The 19,253-nt window shown below is 39.0% G+C and overlaps 1 pseudogene; it reads right to left on the reverse strand.

The window, feature by feature from the left end:
- Positions 1 to 507: 507 nt before the first annotated feature.
- On the reverse strand, positions 508 to 18,100 carry LOC145059274 (uncharacterized; annotated as a pseudogene).
- Between the last annotated feature and the right edge of the window lie 1,153 nt (positions 18,101 to 19,253).

Raw genomic sequence — 19,253 nt, forward strand, 5'->3', positions numbered from 1 at the left:
TCTTTGTTCTTGTCGAAGGTTGCAGTAGAGTAAACTTGGGACAAGAGAGACATGGGAACAGCTTCATAGTGAGTTAGGGCATGAACCAATGGAGAATACTTCAAACACTCCACAACTTGTAACATATAGGAATCATAGAGGAACAGATTGAGTTCAATGATCATGTTTTGATTTGGCTTAATGGAAAGAAATGCCGAAGAAGCAGTCTGATCTTGAACTGAAGAAGAAGTCGCCATTGTTGATTGAAGAAGGAAGATGAACAGTTCAAATCATCGCTATAGTAGAGAAACTTTGTGACTGGTAAATGACAAAGAATCTTCGAAACCCTTTATATACCATTGCTAGGAGAGAGAAAAATCATGATGATAATGACGTGATCACTAAAACGTCTCCTGAAAAAGTGTTATGTGACAGGTTGGGTACTCCTAGAAATACGTCAGCACGCGTGCGAATAGGGACCGTTCAAATTCACGCGCCAAATTCTTATCCATAAGCGTCTTTTGAACTTCAATGTGACTTCAAGAAACATGAATTCCCCTGTTTAAACAAAACTTGAACCAACAGCAACTAGAGTTTTGGAAAATAAAATTTCCGTGCAACAGAGTGACAAACGATAAAGAAATAAAGCAATTATGTATGGAATGTGCATGATGTCTTAAGAAAAGACAGAAAGCGGGTGATTCCGGGCAAGAATCGCTTCCTTCAAGGTCAAAATAGACTTGAAGTGTTTGTATGGATTCCCGAGAAATACGATCAAGTGTTTGTAGAGAAACATTGAAAGGCTTCTTTTCAAGATATAGGCTTAAGGGTAGCTTATCTTCAACCGAACATTAATACTTAACATAAGATCAATTGTTGGAAGAAGTACTTGTGAGACCAAAGTGGTATGTTGAACAAGTAGGTGAGATGTAAATTGGAGTGACAATTGATGTGATAGAAATCCAAAAAAAAATTAAACTAGATCTTTTCGGGAAGAAATGCATTGGTTTTAGACAATTTCATAAAGACCACGCAAAAATAAAAAAAGGATTTCATTGGGTAACCAGTAAGTTCTTGAATTTAATAATTCACCATCAATTCATTATTGGAGTTGGATTACGGGTTTCACTCAACACGTGGCATACATATCCAAGATCACAAACACATACTTAATTTGTGCAACCATAAGCCTTAGTGGTAAGAACCGAGAGTCTCAAGGGTTACATTGGTGAAATGAAAGTCGATGGAGAATATAAGAAGGTGGTTTGAGAACCGAAAGTACCTTCTACTATAAAAATATGACCGAGTGTTCGGTTCATTTCGGTTCCCAAAAATTAAGGAGCCGAAATAGACCGAGCGTTCGCTCCATTTCGCTTGTCTATTTTTAATGAGAGATTTGAGTGTTTGGTACCGACTCAGCTTCCATCATACCCAAGCCTTGTAAGATTTTGTTAAAGAGTGCTTCAGGTAATGCCTTAGTGAATATGTCGGCCAATTGATTAGTAGATCGAACAAAATGTACTTCCACGTTCCCTTCTTTGACATGATCCTTGATAAAATGATATCTAAGTGCAATATGCTTAGTTTTGGAATGTTGCACTGGATTGTGACAAATTCTTATTGCACTTTCTGAATCACAATAGAGAGGAATCTTCTTCATGTTCATTCCGTAAGCTCTTAGTTGACTTTGAATCCATATAACCTGAGAAGTACAAGAAGCTGCAGCTATGTATTCGGCTTCTGTTGTAGAAAGTGACACACATGTTTGCTTTCTGGACTGCCAACTAGCAAGTTTTTCGTCAAGAAATTGGCATCCACCTGTAGTGCTCTTTCGGTCTAGTCCACACCCTCCAAGATCAGCATCAGAAAAAGCTTGAAAAAAGAATCCTGATTTGGCAGGATACCAGAGACCGAGAGATGAAGTTCGCTTTAGATAACGGAAGATGTTCTTTACAGCCACCATGTGAGGTTCTCTAGGATTAGCTTGAAACCTAGCACAATAGCAAACAGAAAACATAATGTCTGATCTACTAGATGTTAGATACATAAGGGACCCTATCATTTGTCGATAAAGCGTAATGTCAACAGCAGGTTTCTCCAGAGACGGTGTTAACTTAGTGCCAAATGCCATAGGAACCTTTACTTTAGAGTCACCTGTCATGCCAAATTTAATTAACAAACTCTTTGTGTATTCCTCCTGGTTGATAAAGATGCCTTCTGGACCCTGTCTAATATTCAAACCAAGGAAAAAGTTAATTGGACCCATTGCGCTCATTTCAAATTTAGTCTCCATCAACTTTCTGAATTCAGCTGTTAAGCTAGGATTCGTAGAGCCGAAGATGATATCATCAACATAAATTTGAACTATCATTAGATGTTCGCCTTCTTTCTTTCGAAAAAAGGTAGGGTCAACCAAACCTTGCTTAAATTTTGACATTTTAAGAAAATGAGTTAGGGTTTCATACCAGGCTCTCGGTGCTTGCTTGACACCATAAACTGTTTTATCCAGCACATAGCAATAATCAGGATATTTCTCGTTCACGAATCCGGGAGGTTTTTCAACATACATTGTTTCTTCTAGTTCTCCATTTAAGAAAGCACATTTGACGTCCATTTGGAACACTTCAAAGTTTTTATGGGTAGCGTATGCTAGGAAGATTCTAACTGATTCCAACCTTGCCACAGGAGCGAAAGTTTCCTCATAATCTATCCCTTCCTCTTGGCAATATCCTTTTACCACCAATCGAGCCTTGTTTTGAATAACGTTCCCTTCTTTATCCAATTTATTTCTAAAGATCCATTTCAAGCCAACTATAGAAGCATCCCTTGGTGTGGGAATTAATCTCCAAACTCGGTTACGTTCGAACTCATGGAGCTCATCTTGCGTAGCTTGAACCCAATCAGAATGATCAAGTGCAGCATTTACTGTTTTCGGTTTGATTTTGGAGATAAACGAATTAAACATACAAAACTCCACTTTAGAGAATAATGCAGTTTGTTTCGCTATTATCTGAGAACGAGTAAGAACTTTCTCAGAAGATTCACCAATAATTTGCTCTTTAGGATGATCCTTGGTCCATTTCACTAATGGAGGGTAATTTGGGTCATATGTCGGATCCAATTTTGCAGTCACTTCGTCTTCAAATTCTGATTGATCACTCTCTCCTTCGTCAGTTTCCTGTCCTTTCTCCCCCTCGACTGGCGAAGCGAAACCAGAGGTAGCATCGAAGTTTGCTTCCTCTGAGAGAGTTTGATTCTCCCCCTCGAGTGTACCTTGATTAGTTGGGGACGGTGTACAATTCTCCCCCTCGAAAGATACCTTGGTTGTACTTGGTGCAGATGAACTATCCCCCTTAAACGTTGAGTCGTTGATTTGAGAGTCAGCAGAGGATTGATTACCTGCAGATTTGGGAATGTCACTTTTCATTTCTTTTGCCGCATCATCAATAATCTTTTGGAGATTATCAATTTTGTTATCTGCTACTTTTGCCTCTAAGTGTGTCGCTTTCTCCGGTTCATCGAATAACCGAATGTATTCCTCGAACAAGTTGGATATAGGAACTGAGACTTGTCCTGATGTAGGAAAAATTTCCCTAAGTGACTTTCGTTTCTTTCAACTTTCTTTATGTAATTTTCATCAAAGGTGACATAATATGTTTCTTCAATCCTTTTAGATCGTTTAATCAAAACTCGGTAAGCTTTTGAGGAGAGTAAATAACCAAGAAATAAGCCCTCATCAGCTTTAACGTCAAACTTGTTTCGGTTCTTGTTAGGGTGCAAAGTCACTCTTGGATGTAGTGTTTTAGGCTTACCCTTTGTATGTGTAAATGGGTTGAGTCTTTCCTATAAATAGGAAGTGAGTGACTCCCATTATGTAAGTGAATCCATTTGGAGTGTTAGACTAGAGAGAGAAATTGTGTACAAACCCATTTGTATATCCTTTCTAGATCTAATATGAGCTTACACAGATTTATTTACTCTTTGTGTTCTTGAGTTTACATGATGATTCACTAGATCTTTTCTTATTCCGCACATGCCATCATAATCAACACCACTACAATTGGTATCAGAGCGGGTGTTCTTGATTTGATCAAGAATTGATCCTTGATGGCTTTCTTGATTTGGTGATTCATTTTATGATCTTGGATCTTCGTGGTTTAGAGAGTTTTTGGATTCTAGAAATCGAATTCATCTTTGATTCTATTCATAATTCGATTTTCTTCACTAGAATTAGAGTGATTTTTACTTTCTCTCTCTAGAAAACTCATTCAAAATCACTTTCTCTCTAGAAAATTTCAAGTTTTTGTGATCATGGTGGATTTGCCATATGATTCTTGGATTGTGATCATTGAAGATATCAAATACAAAGTCAAAGAAGATCAATTTTATGGGTTGGTGTTAAGCAAATTGATTTCATGGGGTAATATGGTTTCTTATGGAGGTTTGAAGGATGATCATGGAAGCTTGGTATTTCAACCAATTTGTAAGATTTCATGGTTGAATAAAATTTCCTTGTCCATATTAGTTCGTAGTAGAAATCAAAAGGAAGGAGAAGAACGAGATTTGTTCAATAAGAAATACATTTCTCTAATTGAAAATCCAAATGATCTTCGTGCTCTTAAGTTTCTTGAAGTTCTTGATAATGGAGTTCAATGTGATGTTCTTGATGTTCAAGAAAAAGGAGTTCAAGTTGATTCTCAAGATGAAAAAGTTTTTTGCTCAATTGGAGTTTAAACCGATGATATTTTGTGTTCTTGTGATTCGTTTGAAGGAATGATTCCTTATCGGAAGCCGGTGATCCAAGAAAATCACAAGTATTAAACTCCAAAAGATTTGATTCAAACTCAAAATGTTCATGTTGTTGTGTGACAACCCAAAGTTTATTCTGTTACATTACCCCGTTTCCATTAACGGAATATCCCACGTTATAAAAGTTCCGTTAATTTGAGGTCGTAAAATAAATAAATGTTTTATTTATTTACATTCCATGTCGTTATTCGTCGTAATAAAATAAATAAAAACACTTAGATTACATTTACATATTAATTTGGAAAAAAAAAGTTAATTTTATTACGACCACTAAATCGGGTGCGACCAAAAGCCCCGTTTAACGGCAGTATTGGGTAGATTTCCACTGAGCTTCAACTCCAACCCATATATAAGGGAGAGTAAACTCCATTTCCACCTTTTTACTCTCTCTCTCTAAACTCTCTCTCTACAACTTTTTCCCGAGCCAAAAATCGTCCGTTTCGAGCCCCAAACGAGTAGGTAAACTATCCTAACTTGTTATATAGCTTATCTAGCCTACAAATTCGAGTTTAACACATAAAATAGGGGCAAAATGATGTGTTTATGGCCCAAGAACACTCTTGGACCGTAAACACCATTTAATGGGGGTTTTTAAGCCCCAAAACCCCTCCAAATTGTCCCTAAGGCTTAGATACGACTTGTAGGCTTATGGATTCGGACTTAGAACACCTTGCACTATAATTTTAGGGAGTAAACTTGAGTTTACTGCCCAATAACTTGCTTGGGCCGTAAAATCCTCTTCATGGGGAGTAAACTCAAGATTGTGTGCTAGAAATGCCCCAAACACCCCCCTATGGCCTTGGAAAAATACCTTGAAGCAATTCCATCATTGTAAGGGCCTTAAACTTTAATAAAACTAAGGGAGTAGGAGTTCACGGCTGTGAACTCCCATGGAGGTGGTTCATGGGCCATAAACTCCCATTAGGTGTCCAAAAGGTGCCCAAACTCCTTCATTTGACTTGGAAAAATACATAGGATTTATTCTCTACCACTTAAGCCCTTAAAGCACCCAAGGAATGTGTCAATAGGAGCTTACGACCGTAAACTCCCATGGTTGGGGCCGTAAACTCCCATTTGGTCCATTTAAGTGCCTTAAACCCATTCATACCTTTTATATTTGGACCTAGCAAAATTCCACAATTGAGATAAGGCCTTTAAGCATCCTAGAACACCCTCACCATGAGTTTACGGCTGTAAACTCATGGGGAGTTGTCCCAGGGCCGTGAACTCTATGTCTAGAGTTTACTCTTGAAGAGTAAACTCCATTCCTAAGCCATTCAAGCCCTTAAAAGTTACCCGGGACACCCCTAACGCTTAATTAAAAGTGTTTTCGCACTTAGGAAGCGTATACTTGTTTAATTAGTATTAAATGTACTAATTGTATGTGAACATATGTTATCATATGTTAAATAGGTCACTAAGTGTGTCCAAGTCTTTACTTGACACCGAGCACCCAACCGGCACCTTCGTCGGATCCACTTACACCAGATGAGTTCATACCCCTGAATGAACCTTTTAAATGCTTTTACATATTTTATAGGGGGGGAATACAAGTTAAACATGCCAGTTATCATATCAATCACATGTGATTGATAACCCGCATGCACAAGGATTTACCACACTGTAAACTGTTTTATCGAGTAAGATACTATAAATGTTTTTCTGAAATGTTTTCACTTGTTCAAAACTCTTACTTATACTGTTTTATCAAGGTTCATTTTAAACTGGTTTATGAAAGGTTTCCAAAGAATTTCTAAAGGTTTTCAAACTTATTTTACCAAAGAAGACCAAGTTGTGATTTTCTTAAGTATAAAGGTTTTTCCAAGGTTTTCATCAAAGTTCTCTTTCATGTCGTATACTCTTACTTGTTAGATACCGCCGCTTCTCTTTTACTTAGTTTAAACTCCTACTTGATAACGTTTCCACTTCGTGATACACTTATACCTGTTAATGCTTATACTTCACGATACGGTTATTCCACACTGTTCGTTTACACTTCACGATTCGGTTATTCCACACTGTTTGCTTATACACCACGGTTTGGTTATACCTCACGATTCGCTTATACACCACGATTTGGTTATACCTCACGATTCGCTTATACACCACGATTTGGTTATACCTCACGATTCGCTTATACATCACGATTCAGTTATACTTCACAATACGTTTCCACTTGTTAAACACCCAACCGTAGTTAGATGTATGCATGTGCTTGTATAGATGCTTATAAATAATGATTGAAGGACTTAGGAAGGCTTGTTCGCCCTATTTCCTTTTCTTCGTTGAGATGTGGTCTGGTGGGATCGGATGTCCATTCGAAAGTTGTTTGATCATTAGTTATATATATTATGTATACAAGCATGGACATATAGGTTTCCATTAGTCAGTTCAGTTATGAGTCTCTACTGCTAGTCCAGCACTTATAATGGAAACCCACTACCCACTATTTGGGATGCATCTTCGGGACACGGCCTTCTCTGTCGTCTAGTTGGTAACCAGAGTCTTCTGTAGGGAGAGCAGACATTGTGTGTATAGATCTATACGGGATTGACACCCCCGCACCCTGACTGCTAGCTACAGTCCACGGCCTACCAAGCCAAGGGGTGACAAATGTCACATTTTATAGACGCTTGTAGGGCGTCAGGTACTCTAGTGTCGATTGGTATGGTTACGAGTATCCCAGGTTACCTTATAATTCATGGCCTTAAGGTAACGGTATTTTGCACTGTATTTCACACTGTATGCTGGAAACCCACTCTCAAAGTCACACTGTTTTTAGACCTTGCTAGTTGTATCTTTCATTTGATATTGTATGGGGTCTGTATTCTTTGTTTTTAGACCTTGCTAGCTGTACCTTTCATTTGGTACCGTCTGGGGTATGTGTCTCCCTTTGTTAGACTGAGCCAGGCATGTCATTTGTTCGATACTCTCCTGGAGTCTATGATTCGTTTTGCCTTAGTCAGCAGTCTTCACTCCTGAGGCATATGTTATTTCCCTGATTTCTTTTGCTTTCTTTAATAATCAAACTCTGTATTTTGATAATGATAGCGATTCAGGGAAAACTACTTTTTATCACATAACTCCGTCTAGTCTTGGTAGAAGACTGCTTTTATTAAAGAAAATATAGGATTTTCTGGAAAGGACTCTAATTTATTGGATACTCTAGAACTATCACTTTTATTAAAGTTATTTGAATAAAATGACACTAGATACTTATGAACTCACCAGCATTTGTAAAAATGTTGATACTCGTTTTTCAAATAACTTGTATTCTCAGGTCAGCATTAGACAGGTACATCCCCGGAGCTTCTGACGAAGACAGTTTAGTACCAAGCTGCACTTGTATTATTTACTTGTATTACTTTGATATATTTTAATGTAAACCACGTAAAACTATTGCTATTAATGCAATGGTTGTTGTACTTTGATCACTATAATTCATGTGTTGTGATACTTGACATGACGTCATCCACCCCAGAACGTTTCCGCCGTTCCGGTTTTGGGGTGTGACAGATTGGTATCAGAGCATTGTTTATAGTGAGCTAAGTATATCAAATCATAAAAGATATATAGCCTATAAATACAAAGGGAAAAAACACTCTGACCAAGAATTATACTTTAAAATATAACCATATTTTACCAAAGTATAATAACATCCAGAATCTAAACACTCGAACACAAGTATCACAAGAAGAACGATAATAAAAGTCTTCGGATGTTGAGCATTGCCGTCAAACCTGGGCAGTTATGTAATCATAAGCTGGAATAAATGTAACCTGATCAACTACATTTATTCGAGATGCGATGAACATGTGCTTGGGAGTGATAGTGGTGTGCAACAGGTCTGAAACATACCAACTAGGAATGCTAGAGCCAAACATAAAGTTAAAATAATATAGGAGTATTTTGGAACACTAAAAGATTCACACTAATCCCATAATCATATTCAGAAGATAAGAAACACAAACAAGAAATTAAAATACCATAGGGGTATTTTAGAATCCATAACCAACCTTGTGAGAAGAACTAAAAAGATCCTTATTGATAGACCTACAACTACAGAGGGTATACTCCCAAGGTTATATATAATAAGGATCCCATAGGCTAAGAATGTGTGGTTTCGCTCTACTTCCTTTTCCTCGTTGGGATGTGGATATAGAGTAGTATCACATATTCGAAGGCCTATCGGATCTAAGCTATATATGATTTGTATACCCTGTGTAATCGTAGCAGGACTCGATATGGATCATCCAGTGAAATGTTAATAATCTTTTAGGATTCTTTAGACATTTCCATTCTCGCACGAACCCTGTAGACAACCCTATCCACTTCAGTGCTTGACAGAAGAGTTGATGCAGACCCAGAAGAGGTTCATTAAGAAGATTTCCTGTTCGGAAATAAATGAACTGGGTTGAGAATATTGAATTCACCAAGTGCCTATATCTTTTTAGGGACATCGGTGAGAAATTCACCTAAACTTCCGAAATTTCCAGTCATCCATCATGAAGTGATGACACCCGGAGTCAGATTCGGGAATAAGGTGGAGTAGAAATTCAATGTGTCTTCATGAGAAAAGAACCCTAGGTAACTACCCGAAGGAAACCAACGCCGATTCCAATCAAAGATACGAGGCAGACAGAGGGAGCCAGTACATGGAACCCAAGAAGTGTCTTACCCTCGTGTTCGTCACGCTAATACACCCATGAAATAATACAATATAGTGAGTTAGTGATTACACTATTCACGCTATGTGTTAGGTAAATCGTCATTTCCCGTTTCCAGTTACACGATTAGAGCGGATCCCCGCACCTCTATTGAGAATATTTAGCCATAAGCCTTCATAAGCCTCTCTTTCCGCGGTTTCATTCCGAACTGTACTCAAATCTCTCCAGGCTGGAGAGTGAAACCTTTCCCAGTATAAAAGGTAACTTAGTAGGAACGACTCGCATCTTATGGCCTTTTCTCGATACCCATACTCCTACCTTGATTACCAGGACTACATCATAGGGATGTAGGTCGACACTCAGACAACCAGTACCCGAGGCACGGGAAAAATTTATGCCTAATACAGTCGGGACAGATATGTCCAGGGTTAGCCATCGTCTCTCATTATCTTGTATTCCTTTCCGTGTAGGAAAAACCATGCCTCCAAAAAAACGCAACCAGTCCACAAGCAAGAAACCTACTCTCTTATTCGATGAAGCTACATTCCAAGCTGCAGTCTCGGCAGCCGTAACAGCTGCCATGGCTCACCTGAATGCTAACAACGCCAATGTTAGAAAGGGCCCTATCGGGAATTCCAATCCTAGCAATGGACAGCAGCAACCAACCCCTGCATGCCCAGCCACCCAAGAACCTCAACCAAATCCACTGAAGAGAAAACTCAAGATCGAGGAGGGAGGTACCTCGGCTCAAGGACCTTCCGAAGGGCAACGAGCTCAGACAGTCGATACCCCTGTCAATCCTTCCCTCCCGACTTCAAGAAGACCATACCTAGGAAACCTTCCCCACTGCAGCAAGTGTAGCTACCATCATCATGGTATATGCCGGGAACTCTTATGTGCTAGGTGCAACATGAAGGGGCATACTGCTCGCGTATGCAGAACTCTGGTTGAGTTTATTAGATCAACCACTAATGTGGCGGCCAATCCAGTTTGCCGTCTATGTGGTGCAATTGGACACTTCAAGAAGGACTGCCCAACCGAAGGAAAAGACAAAGACACAGGAGGAGCCTAACTCTACTACTTAGAGAGAAGCATCAAGGAACCCGGTGAATTTTTGGTGCGTCTCTCAATCTCAGATAACTAACCAAAAACATTAAAAGACTAATGCAAAATGTAAATATCTTCCCCATTAAGGCGAAAGTCGCAGCACTGTTATAAAATTTAAAATTCATCAGGTAAAACTATAATGGCTAAACATATACGTTACGGCCATGTATAGTTAAGATGGATAGACCTAGAGTGAGTGAATGCCGCCTCATTTCCTATTCCTCGTTGGGTTGTGGATTTAGGGCGGAGTCGCTCAGTCAACAGTCCTCCCCACTTTAATTATACATGACTAGTATATGTTAGGCGATTATAGAAATGCCTCGTGAGAATCCATTCATGAAAAAGGTACTCTATTCAGGAACACTTAGGACTCTCTATAGTTCCGCGTCGACTCTATCAGTCCAAGTATCCGCGGCAGTGATACACAGGACGAAACCCGAGACGCCTAGAACTTGTGTGCCTGTTCGGCACATGACTCTATCGATCCTCATTTTATACCATGTCGAGGTATGCCAATTTCGACGACTCTATCGATCATGGTTTGACGTAGTGCAACCATGTGTACATCCCTAGTGCTGTGTAAAAAGAACTTTCTCCGTAGCCATGTCGGCAAATAAAGGTTCTTCCGAACCTAAAACATAACACAAATAATCAACCTAATACGATCCGTCAGTCGTCCCTCTTATTTCAAACCTTCTGAAGTACCCAAGAGAAGGGTACCGCGCGCTGTTGAACGACCCCTCTTAGTCATATGGAAACCTAAGCGAAAGACACTGCAGATACTCCAGAAGACGAAAACCACCTGAAGCATACTTCGTAGATTCCCCAGAAAGACCCTTTGCACCTCGCACATCAGGTTCGTGAACCCAGAGGACAGAACTCATGAGACTGACCACTATAACCAGGTATATGCATAAAGGTGGTATATAGTTGAGATCAAAAAGATTTAAGATGTGTGTTTCCTCCCTACTCCCTGTTCCTCGTTGGGTTGTGGGTCAGGGGTGGAGTCGCACAACTGAACATCATGCCGACCTCAATTATATACGGCTTGCATACACCAAGTATTGGTGGTTAAGCCAAGTATGAGCCCTACCACAAACCTCATAGTAAAGCCCTTCATCATATCCCATAAAATAGGAGTTGGAGTCGAGAGAACCACTGCGGGTTGAGCTACTATAATGACCACAAATCCGAAATTTGTTGTCATACCGGTTAAGCCCACATAGTAGCTAACACCCTCAGTTAGTAAAGGGATTAAAGTTCCTAGTAATGGAACCCTACACTCACTAGATTTGACCTAGATCGGGAAACACTCAGGAACTTCAGAAAAGTAGTTGCAGAAGATGTTCGCACTACTCAGGCACTTCGTCCACCCTGTTACAGACAAGTAGTGCCTATGACCCTCCACCCTCTCGCATGGAGGAAATCGTCGTCGCCTTGTAGACAATAGACTTCATTCTCCGAAGTAAACACTAGAAAACCGAGAACCACAGGATCACCTCCGCAGTCAAGAATACTTGATCAAAGTGCGAAAGTAGTTGCGTTAAGCCTCATGACCCAGATCCCGAAGAGATTATAGACTTAACACCAGCCTTGGTGTTAGTCGAGGGGTTATGCAGGAGCATGCGCTTTCCACACTAGAATAAACCAAAGTCTTAGAGATTCAATGGACTATTAGGTGTTCCACGAATACTATCTCACACAGAAATAGTAGAACCACCTCCCGAGATATTCCAACACTCATCTAGTGAAACCCTATCTCCCTGACCCTGAGGGTTTCCGTTAGGGATATTTCAAGTTTCATTAGTGCAGGTTTATTTTGCACAAGATTGAGATAGCCACTTTACAACGAAAAGATACCGTAGACACACAACCCATTCGATGATCTAGAAATCCTCTAAAAGCCAATTGACAGGAAACGCGAAACCAAAGACAACCCGAGCTTCTTAAGAACCAACCTGAAGGACTACACTACCAGTATGAGAGAGAACGTTAGGAACTTCGGAATGGCAATCACGCCAGTGATGATCTTGCCATAGAAGTAAACTATGTTCTAAGTACTGAAAAGCTCTACCCTTCCGAGAGCTTAAGACCATCTGAGAATCCTTACGTAGAATTGGTCCAACCCTTGTCAGACCACTACTACTTTCGGATATTCCACAAGTTTCACACCCGATCGAACCACCTCCTAGACTTGATCAGTGTTGCCCAATGTCACTTTTCGTATCCCACTCATCTTGATAGAAACCATTGAGAACCCTAACCTCGTAGATACACCAGTCGGAACTCGCAAACTACACGAGACGGAATCCGCATCCCATAGGTGAAGGTTTGTTGGAATGACAAACACAGACCAGAGTTCACTTGGGAATGCACGGACAAACAGAATAGGAACTACCCTCCTGCCTCTACTCGGCCATTCATACCTACTACCTTGCCTAGACCTGAATTTCCGGACGAAATTCCCTCTAACGGGGGGATGATGTGACAACCCAAAGTTTATTCCGTTACATTACCCCATTTCCGTTAACGGAATATCCCACGTTATAAAAGTTCCGTTAATTTGAGGTCGTAAAATAAATAAATGTTTTATTTATTTACATTCCATGTTGTTATTTGTCGTAATAAAATAAATAAAAACACTTAGATTACATTTCCATATTAATTTGGAAAAAAAAAAAAAGTTAATTTTATTATGACCACTAAATTGGGTGCGACCAAAAGCCCCGTTTAGATGTGGTCTGGTGGGATCAGATGTCCATCCGAAGGTCGTTTGATCATTAGTTATATATATTATGTATACAAGCATGGACATAAAGGTTTACATTAGTCAGTTCAGTTATGAGTCTCTACTGCTAGTCCAGCACTTATATTGGAAACCCACTACCCACTATTTGGGATGCATCTTCGGGACACGGCCTTCTCCGTCGTCTAGTTGGTAACCAGAGTCACCTATAGGGAGAGCGGACATTGTGTGTATAGATCTATACAGGATTGACACCCCCGCACCCTGACTGCTAGCTACAGTCCACGGCCTACCAAGCCAAGGGGTGACAAATGTCACATTTTATAGACGCTTGCAGGGCGTCAGGTACTCTAGTGTCGGTTAGTATGGTTACGAGTATCCCAGGTTACCTTATAATTCATGGCCTTAAGGTAACGGTATTTTACACTGTATTTCACACTGTATTTTACACTGTATGCTGGAAACCCACTCTCAGAGTCACACTGTTTTTAGACCCTGCTAGTTGTATCTTTCATTTGATATTGTCTGGGGTCTGTATTCTCTGTTTTTAGACCTTGCTAGATGTACGTTTCATTTGGTACCGTCTGGGGTCTGTGTCTCCCTTTGTTAAACTGAGCCAGGCGTGTCATTTGTTCGATTCTCTCCTGGAGTCTATGATTCGTTTTGCCTTAGTCAGCAGTCTTCACTGCTGAGGCATATGTTATTTCCCTGATTTCTCTTGCTTTCTTTAATAATCAAACTCTGTATTTTGCTAATGATAGCGATTCATGGAAAACTACTTTTATCACATAACTCCGTCTAGTCTTGGTAGAAGACTGCTTTTATTAAAGAAAATATAGGATTTTATGGAAAGGACTCTAATTTATTGGATACTCTAGAACTATCACTTTTATTAAAGTTATTTGAATAAAATGACACTAGATACTTATGAACTCACCAGCATTTGTAAAAATGTTGATACTCGCTTTTCAAATAACTTGTATTCTCAGGTCAGCATTAGACAGGTACATCCCCGGAGCTTCTGACGAAGACATTTTAGTACCAAGCTGCACTTATATTATTTACTTGTATTACTTTGATATATTTTAATGTAAACCACGTAAAACTATTGCTATTAATGCAATGGTTGTTGTACTTTGATCACTATAATTCATGTGTTGTGATACTTGACATGACGTCATCCACCCCAGAACGTTTCCTCCGTTCCGGTTTTGGGTTGTGACATGTTGAAAGTGGGTTTGTTCATGGAGTCAAGTCTTCAAGATGCAAAAAGATGAGAAAGAAAAAGAAGAAGAAGATCAATCGCAAAAACAAGCGGGTTTACTCACAAAAATCGTCAAATGTTGTGAAGCCGAAATCCGTGAAGCAAATTTGGGTTCCAAAGCAACAATCTCCAAATGTTGCATTCAATTTGAAGTCAAAACCCAAATGTGTTGATGGTTCTTTTGAAGATGTTCTTGGATCGTTGAAGAACACAAAGAACACGAAGAACGAGTTGTACATCTCGCATGGTGGGTGGTACAATGTTCGATTTGGAGATTTTCTCATTCCAACAAAAGAACCAAGATCTTCCAAATTTGATTCGTTCGTTGAAAATGGATCTCGATTCGTGAAAAAGGTAACTCAAATTCTCAAATGGATTCCAAAACGTCCATGATTTCGATTCATACTTTACGTTTTTCATTTTTGATCGATTTGCCTCATTGGATCAAAATCGTTTCAAACCCCATTGTTGATCCAACTTTTTTTTAATTGATCATATCCAAAACCAAATCAATTTAAATTCAAGAATTACTGTTCGTGAAACCCAAACAAAAGATCGGTAGTGTTCATATCGTATTAGATTTCTTACCAAGCTATCGAATATTATTCATGTGTTTGTTATCGAGCCCAAAAGTATATGATCCAAAAGAATGAGTTCGGTTACTGTTCATTTGATTAGAGTCCAATACATTTTTTTATCCGCTTTCATTAGGTAAGCCTAGATTCGATTTCAGCGTCTTGATTTATTAGCATGCTTCAACTGGTTGTATCTTAGAAATCATACGCATCTGTTCTTGCTTCATAATCGATTGCGTCTGAATATCCTTCTCGTTTTCTCGATAGTCTTGCTTGCTTTCTTTTGTTTGGTGTCGATTGATAATCTAAAATTGAGAATCGATTTCATATGATTTGTTATATGATGAAATCGATTTTGTTCAAGTCGTAACTTTGAAATCGAAAATTGAGTCTTTGATTTTAAAGATTTTGACTAAGAACAGTTGAAGATGGTGAAGAACAGTTGAATAACACTTTTTGATCTGAAATCGGACATCAGAATCATCGATTTCGTGTTTATGGTTATTTGACTCTAAAAAGTCAAACTGTGAAAAAGATGGAATTCAAGAGATGAATCGGTGAAATCGTATGATGATATTGATAGTTACAAGTTATTTTGAGGCTGTAAGAGTCGAAATCTAGTTTAATTGGGGTTTAACTTTGGAATTAAATGGGAGTGTTCATGATGAACGAACACTGTGAATGGGTTCATGTTCGCATCTTGAACGATTTTGGAATTGATTATTGATGAATGGATAAACAGGCGGGTAACGATTATATGCGAAGATTGAGTTAGCTACTTGTGAAAGGAACGAAAATCAAAGAATGTTGTATGTTGTATGTGTGTCCGTTCACGTCTACAGGGAAGAGTGATGTTGATGGAACGAAGCCATGAAAAATGTTTGCAGATAATCGACTGGGAAATCGATGTTTGCAAAAGAACGAAATTTTCATTTTGGAAATTGAAGGTTTTATAGTCCATGTTGATGTCGATGGGTATAAGGAGGATGCGAAGGTGATTAAGGTTGAAATTCAGTTCGCATTTGGTGAGACAATTTTGTGGTTGATGGTTAAACTGAATTCGCATATGAGTATATCAAAATCGGGTTCGCATCTAAGAATGTGTTTTGTTTAATTTTGGTGTCAAAAGCAGTTCGCATATAAAAGCAAAAATGTTCGCATTTGGTTAACTGGTTTGAAGGCCAAGAATATTTGCATATGGGTCTCAAAATGGTTTGCATATAAGGTTGTGATATGGTTTGCAATTTGGAAGTCAAGCAGGAAGTTCGTTCGCAATCTGTGATGTTTTGAAGATGTTCGCATCTGGAAGCAAAGTGGAGAAGAAACAGATTATGTCATTCGCATCCCTGAACTTTCAAAGAAGCAACTTCGCAAATGGGGTCATAAAAGAACAAAAATGCATAATTTTCGAAGTGAGTTCCTGCAGTTTTGTAATATTGGCAGTTTATACCCAACTTCGCAAATGGGTAATATAAGCTGAGAAATTGGAGAATTTTCAGTTCTGGTCCCTACAGTTTGTGCGAATTTACGCTTTATGCCCGGGTTCGCAAATGGGCTAGAGTTTTGCATATTTGGCTGTTTTAGGCGTAACGGGTCCCTTCAAGTTTCATAAAGTGACAATTTCTACCCGGTTTTTGAAAAATCTTGCAACTTTCACTCAAAAAGTCAAAAAATTTCATAAATTGGAAATTTTTTTGTGGCTTTTTCATGATTGTTTTTCCGTGCAAGATTTTTGGTGATTCATTTTTGGTACACATCAAGGGGGAGTATCATGATGACTATTCCTTGGGCGCTTCTCACCCTTAGTGGGTTTTATAATCATTTTTTGATTATAAAAAGGGGGAGAATGATGGTATTCAAAGCTTCTCGGGTTTTCGAATATTCATTTGCGGATTTGAAGACCGGTGTTACTTCGAGGGGGAGTTTGGTCTTGATCGTGCTAGCTCGTTGGAGATTAAAGCCGGACATCCAATCCTAACTTTGAGGGGGAGAATGTTAGGGTGCAAAGTCACGCTTGGATGTAGTGTTTTAGGCTTACCCTTTGTATGTGTAAATGGGTTGAGTCTTTCCTATAAATAGGAAGTGAGTGACTCCCATTATGTAAGTGAATCCATTTGGAGTGTTAGACTAGAGAGAGAAATTATGTACAAACCCATTTGTATATCCTTTCTAGATCTAATATGAGCTTACACAGATTTATTTACTCATTGTGTTCTTGAGTTTACATGATGATTCACTAGATCTTTTCTTATTCCGCACATGCCATCATAATCAACACCACATCAGTTCTCCTTGGAGTTGAGGATGAAACACATTGAACCGAACACATGGAAGAATTTGACATTGGGCTTTATATTATTTAAAATCTCATAAGGAGTGATTGAGAATCGTTTATTAAGAAAAGATCGGTTTTAAGTGTAACATGCAGTTGCAACAGCATCAGCCCAGAAGTATAAAGGAAGTAAATCAAAACAAAGCATGGTTCTTGCGGCCTCACATAAGGAACGGTTTCATCTTTCAACGATACCATTCTGTTGTGGTGTATACGGGGCTGAAAAGTTGTGAGTGATCCCCTTATCATCTAGAAACTCCTCAAAGTCTTTATTCTTGAACTCCAACCCATTGTCGCTCCTGACATTTCTCACAGTCTTTTTCATTTGCACTTCCACCTGCTTAATAAATGTCCTCAACTTGGGAGTTGCTTCTGATTTCTGTTTAAGAAAGAAAACCCAGGTGAAACGAGAAAAATCATCTACTATGACAAGTATGTACTTATTACCACCGATGCTTTCGATAGACGAAGGTCCACACAAGTCGATGTGCAATAGTTCAAGAGCTTCAACAATCTTTGTATTGATCCTTGTAGGATGGCTCTTTCTGCTTTGTTTACCCATCTTACAGGCTGCACATAGATGTTCCTTATCGAACTTGAGAAGAGGGAGTCCTCGAACATGATCACCAAGCACCAATTTATTCATGTCTTTGAAATTCAGGTGTGATAATCTTCGATGCCATAACCATCTTTCATCTGTATTTGCCTTTGATAGCAAACATATTGCTGGTTTACCCCGTATCGGTTTGAGATTTAATGGATACATCTCTCCCTTTCGCTCTGATTTCAAGAGAACCTTCTTGGATTGTTTTTTAATTATTTCAGATCCTTCATCATCAAATGATACTTTCAGACCTGTTCCTACGACTAGTTGAGACACACTTATGAGGTTATGTTGTAATCCTTCTACATAAGCCACTTTTCGAATCGAGAATTCTCCATTTGTTATCATGCCATATCCCTTGATTATGCCATAGGAGTTATTTCCATACTTGACAGACCCACCATCTTTCAGGGACCGAAACTCCCTCAACTCTTCCTTCGTCCCTGTCATGTGACGTGAGCAGCCACTGTCGATATACCATTCATCATCGAACTGCTCGTCACTGATTACCTGTAAATTTAAGCAGATTTAGGAACCCAGAGTCTCTTGGGTCCTGGTGAGTTTTTCAGAGAAAAAGGAATTGCAGTAGAAATATCAACCAAATATGTTCTTTTTACTAGAGTCGTTTGATCTTTTCTTTTAATTGTATACACTTTGATTTTGGTTTTATCTTGTTTAAACTTAAGTGCATTGGTTAGTTTGTTAGATGGAATTGGCATTTGATTTTTCTTTTGAGATCTTCGGTTAGCTGATGGTTTCTTAGTGTGGAACTTAGAATCTGAAGTCGGTTTGCCCTTTCCTTTGATGTCCTTCAAGAAATTTGCCTTGCATTGGACTTCGATGGATCGAAACTCGATTTAGGACCGAAATTGGGTTTAAGACCGAATGTTGACTTTCGGTTCTGAGACTTGGAATAGTAGGAACTTGGGCTGAAATTTTCCTTTACTTTTTCCTTTCCTTTGTCCGTTGAAACCTTCTTAGGAGGAACATAGTTGGGATTTTGGGCATGCCAGTAACTCTTTCGCTCATTCAGATTTTTTGCATATCTTTGATTTCTTAAGTGTTTCTGTTCGGCTAGTTCCTTCTGTGATTTATGTATATTGAAGCTAGTTTTTGGCTTCTCTCTTTGAGTTTCGGTTGTTTTGTTTATAACTTTCGGTTCTTTCTTTG

This window comes from Lactuca serriola, chromosome 1 (assembly GCF_051521515.1).
Source record: "Lactuca serriola cultivar US96UC23 chromosome 1, Lser_US96UC23_V15, whole genome shotgun sequence".
In the NCBI taxonomy this organism is placed as follows: domain Eukaryota; kingdom Viridiplantae; phylum Streptophyta; class Magnoliopsida; order Asterales; family Asteraceae; genus Lactuca; species Lactuca serriola.